The sequence below is a fragment of the Pongo abelii genome, chromosome 13 (genome assembly GCF_028885655.2).
Source record: "Pongo abelii isolate AG06213 chromosome 13, NHGRI_mPonAbe1-v2.0_pri, whole genome shotgun sequence".
Taxonomy (NCBI): Eukaryota; Metazoa; Chordata; class Mammalia; order Primates; family Hominidae; genus Pongo; species Pongo abelii.
In genome coordinates, this window is record NC_071998.2 from 92054118 (window position 1) to 92066566 (window position 12449).

The window sequence follows — 12449 nt, forward strand, 5'->3', positions numbered from 1 at the left end:
AAGAACAGCTCCTCTTTCTCTGGGAAGTTGATGCTTATGAACTGGACAACTTTGGGAGGTGTGGGGAACGACAGAATACCAACAAAGCCAGTCACATCAGTCTGGCAAGCAGAGGGGTGACAGCGGTTCCAGGCATTCTCGCTGACAACCCCTGCAGTGCAGGAGCCCTTGGGATGAGAGGCAGCTTCAGTCTGCCTGAGTGCCATGGGATATCTTACCAACCATGCAAAGCTGTGATTTGGCACATGTATCCACCAGGCCTGGGAGGAGCAATGCCACTGTCAACTTCAGGAGCCTAGAAAAGCTGACAGTAAAGAGAACTCAGACCAGCCTTAGCTGGATTTTGACAGCAGCAGTGGTTATAGAGTAGGGCTGGGCCTGAGGCCAAATGAGTTGGCAGGGTCTCCCTGGCCTCTGCCTTGCCCCACTCAGCTCCATCTGTCTAATGGTGGGTGTCAGCCTTGAAGAGTGCCAGCCATCGATTCTCGCAATTCAGGAAAGGAGAAGAGGACACATAAGATATATGCTCATAAATGAAAGACTGCCTAAAATGTCCTGGGCTAGAAACCAGTCACAGTGTGGCCATAGGGATCCTTTACACACTGTCCTCATCCTTTGCCTGCTTTCCCTTTTGTTTACTATTTTTATTCTTACAGAGATGCCCAAATGAATGTGTCAATAAAGACATTTTCAATGGGGCCAGAGAAAGAAAATCTAATTCAAAATGCCTTAAGCAAAAAACGAATTAACTGTTCAAGTAACTGAAAAGTCCACTGATATTTTAGGGTATAGTAGGATTAGGGATTCAAAACTGTGTTAAAGTTTCTCTTCTGTCATTCCCAGCCTTACAGCATTTTAACTGCTTAGCATCCTAGTATAAAAGAGGCTTTTTTTCCCATGGGAACAAAAGTTCTGAATTTTAATCTAATTTTCCTGTTTTGGAAAATGACTAGAGCAATGGGAAACTCTGGTTAACTAGGCTGGAATTCTATGCACACGCTTGCAGCGGGGAGAGGTTTTTCAATCCCACTCAAAACAAATGGATTAATTGTTGGAGAATGGCACTTTCTTAGAGGAAATGAGGAAATACGGATAGCATTACTGGCCAAAAGGGGAAAATTACAAACCAAAACAACAGACACTTCACTTTATTGAATCTTTGGCTTGCCAAGTTATGTGGACTAAAGGTGATTAATTCCAATGAAGGTTATCTGTTGATGATGATAGTATAATTGGTAATTAATGATGATTAATTATGATTGGTATTTTATGAAGAGATTTGTATAGTTTGGTATATTGTTGAGTAATTTTCCTGAGACAGTTTTCCTAGTTGGAAGAGTGGTTTAGACACTTTGCTAAGTTAATGTATCATTTACCATTAAAAGTGCTGTGGAATTATCCAAGGGCTAGGAGCCATGGTCTTAAAACATTTCAGTTAAATGACTTAAAATCATAACTCATACCTATATCAAAGTTAGGTGGTTAACATAAAATATTCATATGACTATAGTATATTATTCCAGCAACACCTTAAGATTGTTTCTAGCTAAGTCCCCGAGGCTTTTCCTTTATACCTTTCATGAAATTGTTATTTTACCAAATACATTTGTAAATTGAAAATAACATAAATGCACAAAGTCACAATATTAGGCATGATTTGTTCAGAGCACTGTCTGGAGGTCCTGACCTCAATTTCATTGATTACATTGGCACAAACAATACCTATTTGTTAAATAAAAGAAGAATGAATGAATGACTATCATAGTCTAATTCCTATAGGGAAGTTAAAAAATATATATATAGGTACCAAAATCCATTTGTAGATCCTTATCACCCCAGCTTGGGATGATACTTGGGATGTTAGCCTTGAGAAAAGAAAGAAAAAAAATCATGAAACATTTTGAAAAAAGAATTGTCCTGTCAGGGTGACAAAATATGATAACTGGTTATAATAAGAGGCCAAAGATGACCTCAAGTTTTTAAGATGACTTTTGGATGGGAAACATGAATGATGTTGCTGATGATAGCTTCTGTTTACTAAGTGTCAATTTCTTGTCAGACATCTTTTGTGTTATCTTATTTCTCATGATTTAGTAAGATAAATTACTTTCAGTATTTTATATATGAGAAAACAGGCTTAGAGTATCTTGCCTATGGGCATGCAGCTAAAACATTCCCTGACAGAGCTGGAATTCAACCCAATGTCAGCCTAATATCCTGTTTTTACTAGATTATGGGTATCATTAATATAATTCTTTTTGAGAGGGAAAGCTTGCTGGGAGGGAGTAATTGAAGGAGTGAATTACATTTATTTTTCTAATTTTAAAAATTGTGGTAAAATACACGCAACATAAAATTTACCATTTTAACCATTTTTAAGTGCAACCATCACCATCATCCGTCTTAAGAACATTTTTCATCTTCCAAAACTGAAACTCTACCCATAAGTAGTAACTCCCCACTCCCTGCTACCTGCAGCCTCTGGGAACCACCATTCTACTTTCTGTTTATATGAATTTGATTATTCTAGGTACCTTACATAGGTAGAATCATACAGTATTTGTACTTTTGTGACTGGCTTAATTCTCATAGTATTCAAGGTTTATAGCATGCATCAGATTCTCCTTCCGTTTAAAGGCTGAATAATATTCCATTGTATGTATATGCATGTGCTACATTTTATTTATCCATTCATCTGTCAATGGACACTTGGATTTCTTTTACACTTTGGCTATTGTGAATCTAAGTCCCTGTTTTCATTTTTAGGGGTATATACCCAAAAACGGAATTGCTGGAACTTATGGTAATTCTATGTTTAATTCTTTGAAAAATGATCATAGTGACTGCACCATTTTATATTCCCACCATTGGACCAAGGATCCAGTTTCTACAAATCCTCGTCAACACTTATTTCCTGTTTTGTTTTTTTTTTTTTTAAATAAAAGCTATCCTAATGGGAGTGAAGTGGTATTTCATTGTGGTTTTGATTTGCTTAGTGATGTTGAACATTTTTTTATGGTGAAAAATTGGCCATTCTTGTATCTTCTTTGGAGAAATGTCTATTCAACTCCTTTGCCCATTTTTTAATTGGGTTGGTTTTTTTCCTGTTGTTGAGTTGTAGTTCTTTATATAATCTGGATATTAATACCTTATCAGACATATGAGATATATGGTTTCCAAGTATTTCCTCCCATTCCATGGGTTGCCTTTTTACTCTGTTGATGGTGTCCCTTGAAGGTTTTAGTTTTGATGTAGTCTAATTTATCTGTCTCTTCTTTTGTTGCCTGTGCTTTTGGTGTCATATCTAAGAAATCATTGCCAAATCCAATGTCATGAAGCTTTTCCACTCAGAGTTTTCTTCTAAGAGTTTTGTAGTTTTTGCTTGTGTTTAGGTTTTTGATCCATTTTGAGTTGATCTGTGTATATGGTGTGAGTGTCTAACTTCATTATTGTGCCTGTTGGCCACAATATTTGTTGAAAAAATTGTCTTTTCCCCCGTTGAATGGTCTTGGCAAGTTTGTCAAAAATAATTTTGACCATATATGTGAGGGTTTATTTCTGGGTCCTCTATTCCAATAGTCTACATGTCTGTCTTTAGGCCACTACTACCCTATTTTGTTTAGCTTTGTAGTAAGTTTTGAAATCAGGGAGTTTGGGACCTCCAATTTTTTTTTTTTCTAAATTGTCTCTTTTTCTAATTGTCTCGGTTATTTGGGTTCCCTCAAATAACCTTGAGATTTCATATGAATTTTAAAATGGATTTTTCTATTTCTGCAAAAAAGATGTCGGAATTTTGATAGGGATTGCATTGAATTTGTAACTCAGAGTGAAATTTGAGTGAAATTTTTAGATAAGCTGAATTTCATAACTTGGGCTGAATGTGGAAAAATGCTCAGACAGCAGCTCAACTTGTGTGAATTCAACTCAGAAGTGTTGCTCCTACACTGGGGCCTGTATAAGAATATATTTGTTTTATTGAGGTTGAGTTTATCTTTAGAGGCAGTTTTCCTAAGGTGCTAGTTATAATTAGCATATATTTACCTGCCCCATTTTAATAGGAGTATCATGCTCACACTATTGTTTTTATTTTCCTTTACAATATTCCTCTCGCTGAACTTTTAGGGCTACGAAAGTTGGTTTTAGGTTAAAAATAGTATAGTTGCCCTTGCTTCCACTGTTCCATGTGGAAAACACAGCCAATTGCCTTACAAAAAGGAAAAAAATAATTTTCCGAATACATTCTTAAGATAGTGTGAAAGCCACACTCGCTGATGAAGAGCCCCTAAACTGACAACAGACTAAGATTTCCTGCACAGATTTCATGGTTCTTATTATTTTCCTACAGGCAGGACAGAAAGCAAGATTCAAGTTCCTTCTACTGAACACATTGCTGATGCCAGAGGTGAAGTGTGGAAAATGAAGAATTAGACTCAGGGTTGGCAATCTATAGCTTGTTGGCCAAATCCAGTCCACCACCTGTTTTTTTTTTTTTTTTTTTTTTTTTTTTTTAAATACACTGGAACACAGCCATTCTCATTCTTTTATTCATCGTCCATGCCTGTAGAGTAGAGTAGTTGTGACAGAGGCCATATGGCCCACAAAGCCTAAAATATATACAATCTGGTGCTTTGCAGAATAAGTTTATTGACCCCTGGACTAGACTATTAAAAAGTGAGGATTGAGGGCTGGGTGTGGTGGCTCACTCCTGCAATCTCAGTATTTTGGGAGGCTGAGGCAGGTGGATAGCTTGAGGCCAGGAGTTCAAGACCAGCCTGGCCAACATGGCAAATCCCTGTCTCTACTAAAAATACAAAAATTAGCCTGGTGTGGTCACACATGCCTGTAATCCAAGCTTCTTGGGAGGCTGAGGCACAAGAATTGAACCTAGGAAGGGGAGGTTGCAGTGAGCTGAGATCCTTCCACTGTACTCCAGTCTGAGTGACAGAGCAAGACTCTGTTTCAAAAAAAAAAAAAAAAAAAAAAAAGGATGATTGAGTAATTTAGTTCAGCTCTCTCATTTTAAAGATAATAAAAATAAAGACATATGATTTATCAACCACTGGGAGTGAATGGTTCCATGTTGGCAGCATGGAACAGACAGAGAAAAAGAGATAGATGGGCTTTTGCAAACCTATCTCTCCTGGATTAGGGCAGAGTCCACAGAAGGGAAAAGCTAGCAGTAGAATATCTATAAAATGTAAAGTCCAAGAGAGGTTGAATCACAATTCTTACAATTCCCAATGAGGTGTCTGAGAGGGATAACTGGGATGGCACCACGAGGTGGAATCAAACAGTGGTGGAATCAGTGATAGGTATCTGGGTCCTACTTGGGCAGACATGGAAAACTAGGTGGGAGTGGAGCTCCTAGTGTTGCTGGAGCAACACATATGCATAGATCCTGGGGGCTGGGCCATATGAGGCATTAACCCAGGTTATAAATCACGGTATATGAAGAAACCTAGAAATCAGAGCATATGAAATAGCAACAAGCATTAGGTCCAAGGTGGGTGAGATGAGTCCATAAATAACAAAGAGATTCTTGAGATCTGTATCGGTCAGTGTCCCAGCAAGAAACATAAATCACCCTAAAATTAAGATAAAATTAAGATAATCTGAGGAGAGTACCAGGGTTGGTCTGTATGATTGAAAAAATGTGGCAGAAGTGATGGCCTGTTACTTCTGAGATTAGGCTATAAAAGACTGCAGCTTCTATTTTGGGATCTCCCTCTCTCTCTCTGATGATCATTCTTAATAAACTCCTTTATTAGGTGAATGAAATGAAAGATAAAAGATAAACAGGATGCCGATCCCCTGGTCCTCTCATCCTCCTTTCCCTGTCTCAGAGTAGTTTTGATCAGAGATGAGACTGTTCATAGTTAAGCCTTCCTCCACCCCACAAACTCCCCATTACCCAAATTCCCATCCATGAAAACAGAACCAACTTCTTACTAGACCCTTACATGAAAACAGAACCAGCTTCTTACTAGACCCTTTCATTGAAGACAGCTATAGTAGAAATGCTGGGGGTAAAGTTCTGGGGGTGGTCCTTTTTGCTTTTTGGATTTTCTTGATGACAAAAAAGAGTTCTAACCATGATTGACCCAAATATTTTGTCCTACTTAGGGGCAAAGTTTAATATATTAGAACATTATTCTGGTGGATTAGTTTGGCCAGCATGAATCTATCCTTTGAATAATAGTACACTCTAAGCCAAAACTAATTCGCTTTCTAAACCAGAAAAATTAGAATGTACTTAATATATATGTTTCCATGGGGATAAAAACTATCTACAGAAGCCTGATTTGCTTTTCTCATCTCAACTCCCATTTATAGATAATCACACACAAAACAGTGTCTACTGACTTCATCATCTATAAGGAATGCCAAGTATCATGGTACTTGGTAGTCTATTTCAAAGTCAACGTGTTACCAACATAAATTCATTTTTGGCAATGTATTTATTCATTTACTCCTTAAACATTTACTGAACAGATACATCTTTCTCATTTTCACAAGGCACTAGGAGCATAAAAAAAGAAATAAACTCTGCTCTTGAATGGCTTACATCCAACCTAGGGGGGACAAGTCAGACATAAAAAAAGAACTTGATGTTGAGTTACAGTAAGAATATATGTAAAGGGCTATAGGGATAGTCTTGTAATAGTTTTTGATAGTTCCAGAAACACTTTGATTCTTGGAATAAGAAACCACTAGTTTAGCCCTTATACTAATGGCCTGACATTTTTATTGAACCAGAAAAGATTGCTATATATAAGAAATTTCTACAGGAAGAAAACATTATATATTTATTTGTCTTATTAGGGTGATTTTTGAAAAGAACCAAAATTATAGGTAGGATACAATTCAAATGGAAATGGTGCATTTCCTATTTCTTAGAAAATATTCAGAGCAGAATCTTTGCACATGCTATACCATGACAGAGTTATGTTACTTCACCTATATATAACCTAATACAATTTTCATATAGTTTTCTATATGTCACATATGTAACATAAAGAAAACTATAAGAAAATACAGTTTTATAAGAATCCAGACACCTCAATAGCTTCCATAACTCGAGAGAATTTAATGCCCAGTCCTTTCATCTATTACTTGTTTTTATTAATTATAGAATTTTTTTGGATATTATGTTTTGAATACCTACTTCTATTTAAAATTTAATAGCTAGTTTTCTTTAAAAATATAAAATTTCATATATAATATGTAATAAAATATAATAAAATATATAATTAAATATATGTAATATAAAAAAATAAAAATATATAATTTCATATATATCCAGGCAACAATGCTGGGTTATTTTGCTGATATAGGAAGTAAGGACATTAGGTATGTTGCTTCATTGGTAGAAGGAAGTACAAAGTTTAGGGATTATTCTTTAAGTAGAGCAGATGAGTATTAAGTCTGAAATCTGTGAAAAAGGAGCATTAAAAATACTGGCAGCCACTAAAATTCTTACCATTAATTTATCTCAAAACCATCTGCAGATGTGTGCATATTAATTGGCTTTGGGCATTTTGTTACCTAGGAGGAATAACACATATGATAACTAAAATTAGAAGGCAGGCAAAAAAAAAAAAGTGAAAATACAAAACTTGGTATTTCAATGTAGGTGGGGTGTTACAGCAAGAGACCCTGCCAGGCAGGAGTCCTTAATCACTGTGAGACGTGAGTGGCAAAAAGTGCTTGAGGCATGTTACTGAAAGACAAAGCTATCTCACACTTACGTCTAGATTTGAGGGTGGAAGGGTGAGAGTTGGAGCTATTCCCCATTCACACTGCCACACATCTTTATAGCATGCTTTTCATTACATGGATTTGAATACATCAGTGATCAGGGTGATGAGTGAGGGGGCGATGGAGGAAGCCAGAAGGAAAAATTGGAAGGCTTTTGGCTTTAATCTGCTTTGCTTGTTTAAGCTAAGGAAAAAAGATCTTCTTAGCCTTTTTTTTAAATAAACTATCACAATGATGAAAATATTAATAACCAAAATAAGAGCTACAGGTTATGGAGAGCTTGTTATGAGTAGGCACTATGTTAAGTGCTTTATGTACATCATCTCACTTAATGTCCCTGTGTTTTCCCTACTGTCCCCAAACAGTAAAAATCTCTTCCAGAACTGCTCATTCACCATCTCCTAGCAGACACACCATAAAGAGATTTCACTTTATTTGCAATTCTGCGTTTAAAAATTCTCCTTCACCCTTCACCTTGTTGGAGCTACTTTCTGCTTTGAGATGGTGAACAGGTCCATCTGCTTAGAGATGGTCCCTAAGCATTGATGGGAGTGGTATCCCTTTCCCTCTCACCCAAGGCCAGGCTCAGATAGAGTGGGCTTCTTGGCCAGGCATCCCTGGATACTTATTATTGTAGAAGGAAGTGCCTTAGAACTGTCTCCTACTGAGTGAACGGTAAACCCCAGCCCCTCTTAGTTCATGAATTCAAAGCCGTCACTCACCTTGTGCTTACGCACCAGGGCAAAGAGAATGGCTATCTTGCCTCAAGGAAGCAATTGGCCCTACCAATACTAACACCTTGCAATTCTAGTGAACACTGTTTACTGTTCTAAGGGGAACATAACAACAAGGCAGATCTATCTTGGATGCCTCCCAAGAAGCCGAGCACCAAAGGGAAGTCCTGATATAAACAGGCATGGAAGGAGGAGCTCCAAATACCCTACATGGTTCACTATAGAGGCTTTGCTGCTCTTCAGGAGAACCTGATCTCCCCTACCTGGTGGATGGAGACTCACTCTCACTTGTCCTCCAAGCAAAAAGATGCTGCAATTCTACTTCTTTCAAGGATCTACTGAGAAAATAAACCTGCCACTACACCCAGGGCACTTTCTCTTTTTAAGAACTTTCCCTTTTTTCTTTCCTTCCTCTAAGTCTGTTCTCCTAAACTTTTTGTTGGTGGTATTTAGACATGCTGTTTTTTTCTCCTCTGGGTGTGCTCTAGGATTTGATCTAATTGTCCTGCTGTTCGAGTGTCACTTGGCATTATTATTGGGAAGATGAATGGGATGTGGGTCAGAGTTCAGCAAGAAGGCATCTGCTTGCTTCCACTGTAAAGTGGAAATGCTTAGAAGTGATCTTTAATGAAAGCTTGGAAAAGATTTGCACAAGGCAGGCTGTCCTCTATTCCTCCAAAGCAGAGGGGACCAAAGGTGATCCTTTCCTGGAGGGACAGAAAATGAATAAAAAGGAGGTAGAAATCTCTTTACAGGGAGTTTCCTGCTTGGGATGTCTTTTCTTCTGTAGGAGAGAAAATGGGGTGTGGTGTGTGGGGAGACAGAACGATTAAACAGGGAAGAGATTGAAAATAGAAGCTCTTGAATGGATCCTAACCATTCTGTTTTGCTCACAGAACAATCTGATCCAAGAAGTTTCCACTCCACTTGCAATGACTCTCACCTGCCATCTCCCCTGGCCTCAGGTTACTGTGCCATAGCAGGCTCAGGTTCTCTTACTGGACTCTCTTCGAGTTGACAGTTCTCCCACTTTACCAAGTAGCCAGAGGCCTCACAAAGACCTAGAATTGCGTTGGCATTCTAGGCAAGGGGACAATGAACCCATTGTTCTTTTTTTTTTTTTTTTTTTTTTTGCCTTCTTAAATAGGGCAAATATCTCTTCCATTTAACCCTGTCACCAAAGGAGGCTGAGTATGGGGTCCTCAGAGACTCACCTTCCTTCCACTCCTCCTTTGTTGTTTGGAAGAGTTATCGCTAGCCCCCTCCTCGCCCTCGCCCCATTAAAGCTGTTGTGGGACCCGACTGGACGTTGCCTTTTCTTGCTCTTAAAAGAGTGGAAGTTGGGAGGGGAAGAAAGAAGCACACACCAGGAAACTCATTTTAGTTCGGGGCGACCTGCAGCGTGTGGTTCCTCCTGGACCTCTGGGGAGACGCATCTCGGTTGCCCGCGGGGTAGAAGCAAGAGAATGGCCCACAGGGACGCCCGCGCCAGCGCTAAAACCACACCGGGAGAGGACAGCCCCACGTTACCGAGGACTCGAGGCAGAAGCGGTCTCCAAGGATGGGTGGGGATCCCACCAGTGGCTTCCAGCGCTGCATGCGCCGCGGAGTCCCAGCGCAGGGCGCACCTTTGCGGCGGGGTTTCCCCTCTGCCTTCTGGGAACCCCGCGGAGCGACTGCCGCTGGACGCAATCTGGCTGGCTCGCCTCTACCCCGAGCTCACTCTCTGCTCTGCCTGGGCTCTGGAGCCAGCGCTGAGTCTCTCTTGAGCATGCGCAGCCCGGCACCCTCCCCGCCTCTCCCCTCCTCCACCCCCTCCGCGCCAGCCTTTTGCTCTTTCCTTTCATTAAACAAACAGGAGATCCTGAAACCTGGACCCTGTGCAAGCTGCAGCGCCAGGAGGAGGCAGCGGCGGAGGCAGAGCGCGGGATGGGCGCCCAGCGGCATCTGTGATCCCGCGCACCTCCGCCCCACGGGCGCGCGCACAAACACTGACACACACATACACACACTCGCGCACACACTCACACAAACACACACTAGTACACGCCCGCGCCGCGCGCTCGCCGGCTTGCTCTCCCACGCAAGCGGAATGCAGCAGTGCCTGGAGAGCGTGTCTCGGGCCGCCGCCTGAATGTACCTCGCTCCCGGGAGCCGGACGGCCCAGTAGGGCGCACTGGAGGACGCTCAGCTGCGGGAGGTGAGTGCGGCGCCCGCAGCCGGGCCGCTGGGGAAGTCGCTGCGCCGGGGCAGTGGGGCAGCGCGGGGCAAGCTCCTGGCCGGACCCGGCGGCGCAGGTGTCCCATGCCTTGCTTGTGGGTGTCGAGGTGCAGATGAAGGCGGCGCCGGGGCTGTGCAGAGGAGAGGACGAACCCAGGGAGGGTCGCCTCCTGCGTGGTGTCAGATTGACCCAGCAGAAAGCTACCACCTCCCTGCTCATAAACTTTCCTTCCATGTCATCTGGGAAACGTGGAGACAAAGGGGGCGTGGAGGCTCCCTCCGTCCCGTTCCACCCTCCTGACTGCATTCCGGGCTGCAACGCGAGCCTGCACGCGTTAGGTGGGTGTGCAGGCGGGGGCGCCCTGCAGGTAGCTGACGCCAAGTCCTCCCACCCGGGAGGGGGTTGAGATTTCTCACCCCAAGCTGTAAGGGTTGCCATTGATTTTCCCTCAGGCATGGGCACCTGTCATCCTTCCCTTCCACCCCTCTGCGTCCTAGGCGCATGGTGGGGTGTGTGTGTCACCTGGAAAATTGGAGGGGCAGCCTTCGGCTTTCTCATCGAGCTCCAGTGCCAAAGGCGCCGGGGTGAGGCTCGGGTCAGTGCGAGGATAAATGATGAGTTACTGACAGGCTTGCCATAATCACCTCCTAGAACGGAGGGCGCTAGGATCTCTCCTCCCCGGGGAAGGTGCTGTCTTCACGCACACCACCGCGGCAGCGCTGGGAGCTGGACAGGGGCTGCTGCTGCGGCGGCGGCAGTGGGAAGACGGGCTTTATCCTCTCCCAACCCATTTCCCAAGGGTTTTATGACACGCACGAGTGGAATATGTGGAGGATTCTGGGTTATTATTTTTCTTTGTGGGGATGTCTTTTTTTTTCCTTTCAACCTCTTTCCTGGGAGAGATTCTGTGGTGTCTGCTATCTAGTTGGTGGACAGGCACGGTTCTGAATATCTCTTCGGCCCGATGGAAAAGGTCCTGAGAAAAGGATTTCCTAAAATCCTTTCTACTGCTGGGGCGGGATCTCAGAGTGCAGTGCACCCGCTGCACCCGGGAAAAGCATCAAATCGAATGGCCTTTTGAAACAGCGGAGACTGGGTCAGCCCGTGAGGAGTCCAGGACTGGGACAAAGGGAGATAGAAGAGGGACAAATAATGGTCAGTTAGGAGAGGTGTGACTAGAGGTTAATGAAGGCAGAAAGAGGTTGACTGGAGGGGACGTACACTACGGCCTTCATTGAATTTCTATGCCCCTTCTGCTTGTATGGTTGGCAGCTCCTATTCTTCTGGTGGGACTCTAGTTTTGAGGTGTCTGGAACGTCACATCTGGAGCGTAAAAGACTTCACTATTTCTGGGATAACGTTTAGCATACTTACGAATTAGTTGTTTAGATCTAGAAAGTGCCTCGTGTGAAAGTCTCTCCATCTTGACGTGTTGGTTGTACCTGGAAGGAGGGATGGGCAGACAGGTACATTTTTGGCTCTTGTGCACGTCGGGAGCCTTGGATTTTTAGGAAAAGTGTATGGGGAACCTGGAAGCCAAGCTGATGCTGACAGAAGTAAACTCCGGAAGCTCAGATTCAGTACTTATGCCTGCTGCTCCTCACGGGTGGGGGTGAGGGCTTCTCTTCACTTTGAGATGACAGGTTGGGGAGTCTCTCTGCTGCTTGGGTTGGGGACCTTTTTATCTTTAACGTTCTGTGACTTCTTTGAAGTGGGAGAAAGCATGATATTTGTGA

At 42.3% G+C, this 12449-nt stretch overlaps 1 protein-coding gene and 1 long non-coding RNA gene across 2 annotated transcripts in view; one reads left to right on the forward strand and one right to left on the reverse strand.

Moving 5' to 3' along the window:
* Positions 1-10234, reverse strand: part of LOC129047957 (uncharacterized) — a 35977-nt gene extending 25743 nt beyond the window's left edge. The window contains exon 1 of the long non-coding RNA XR_008509894.2: positions 10023-10234. This is a non-coding gene — a long non-coding RNA (uncharacterized LOC129047957). The remainder of the gene's footprint in view (positions 1-10022) is intronic.
* An 82-nt stretch (positions 10235-10316) lies between these two features.
* Positions 10317-12449, forward strand: part of PLPPR1 (phospholipid phosphatase related 1) — a 305400-nt gene continuing 303267 nt past the window's right edge. The window contains exon 1 of the mRNA XM_024252216.3: positions 10317-10692. The gene's annotated coding sequence lies outside the window, so the exon portion shown is untranslated. The remainder of the gene's footprint in view (positions 10693-12449) is intronic.